General features: G+C 36.7%; 1 non-coding gene across 1 annotated transcript; it reads right to left on the reverse strand.

Moving 5' to 3' along the window:
• Positions 1-974: 974 nt before the first annotated feature.
• On the reverse strand, positions 975-1,092 carry LOC111784357. Its single transcript, XR_002813530.1, has one exon. It is a non-coding gene; the product is annotated as a U5 spliceosomal RNA (small nuclear RNA).
• Between the last annotated feature and the right edge of the window lie 331 nt (positions 1,093-1,423).

The raw sequence follows: 1,423 nt of genomic DNA on the forward strand, positions 1-1,423 counted from the left end.
TAAAAAATGGAAGCCATCGTACCAAGCCAGACATCATTGCGAGAGCAATGAAACATATTAGAACACTAGAATAGAAGAAAATTTGAATGTGTATGCGTGATATGAGCGAGCATCTTTAGTGTTTTTCTTAGGGAATGTATTATTAAGGACAATAGCGTCTTCAGTGTATTTCTTAGGGAATGTATTATTAAGGACAATATTGGGCAATGTATTATTAAGGACAATATTGGTTGGCATAAGTATGCCGATATGGCACCCTGTTCGATATTGCACCCTCTCGAACTAGGTGTTGAAATTACTTGATCGATCTAGGTGTCAAAATTACTCGAACTAGGTGTTGAAATTACTCGATCGATCTAGGTGTCGAAATTACTCGAACTAGGTGTTGAAATTACTCGATCGATCTAGGTGTTGAAATTACTCGATCGATCTAGGTGTCGAAATTACTCGAACTAGGTGTTGAAATTACTCGATCGATCTCGGTGTTGAAATTACTCGAACTAGGTGTTGAAATTACTTAATCGATCTAGGTGTTGAAATTACTCGATCGATCTAGGTGTCGAAATTACTCGATCGATCTAGGTGTCGAAATTACTCGATCGATCTAGGTATCGAAATTACTCGAAACTCAGTATGCCGGTTTCAAAAGTGAAAAATCAGAATGCAGAAAATGATGTTTCTCAATAAGATGGCTGCCTTGTAGAATGTCGTNCGAAATTACTCGATCGATCTAGGTGTCGAAATTACTCGAAACTCAGTATGCCGGTTCCAAAAGTGAAAAATCAGAATGCAGATAATGATGTTTCTCAATAAGATGGCTGCCTTGTAGAATGTCGAACATGAAGAGTTAGAGATAGAGAGAACTATAATTCAAAAAATATGGAAATGAAATTAAGAAAATATTAAAACGTGCAATTAAAATAAACACGGTTAAATAATTATTTAAAAACAATAATTTGAACTGAGTTGTGGGAATTTCTTAATGAAAAGAAACACCTCCAAAAATAGGCGTATGCCGGTGCGCACGGCGTGCACACGGTATTCTTTAGTAAAAGGCGAAAGAATAGTTCGCTCTGTGCTCACCGCCCGGCTCCGTAAGTTTTCTGAAGCCAGGAGATACCATTTTATACCTCAAGCTCGTGTCCCAATTTCTGACTTGGCCGATGTGGGAACTTGAAGATTCTTAATGGGCCAACCACTTTGAAGGCCCAAACCAAAAGTCCATTCGCCAATTACACTTATTCTAAAATTTAAATTAATCAATTAATAATGTTCAATAAAATTTATTTGAGGGAAGCTCCCAAACTTTTAGGAAACACAAAAACAGAATAATTTTCAATAAAATTATCTAATATTTTACATATAAGGAGGACGGATCGAGCAAGGGTAATTAAAACAAAATGCTGCTNGGAAGCTCCCAAAC

This window comes from Cucurbita pepo, unplaced genomic scaffold (genome assembly GCF_002806865.2).
Source record: "Cucurbita pepo subsp. pepo cultivar mu-cu-16 unplaced genomic scaffold, ASM280686v2 Cp4.1_scaffold000191, whole genome shotgun sequence".
Lineage (NCBI taxonomy): Eukaryota > Viridiplantae > Streptophyta > Magnoliopsida > Cucurbitales > Cucurbitaceae > Cucurbita > Cucurbita pepo.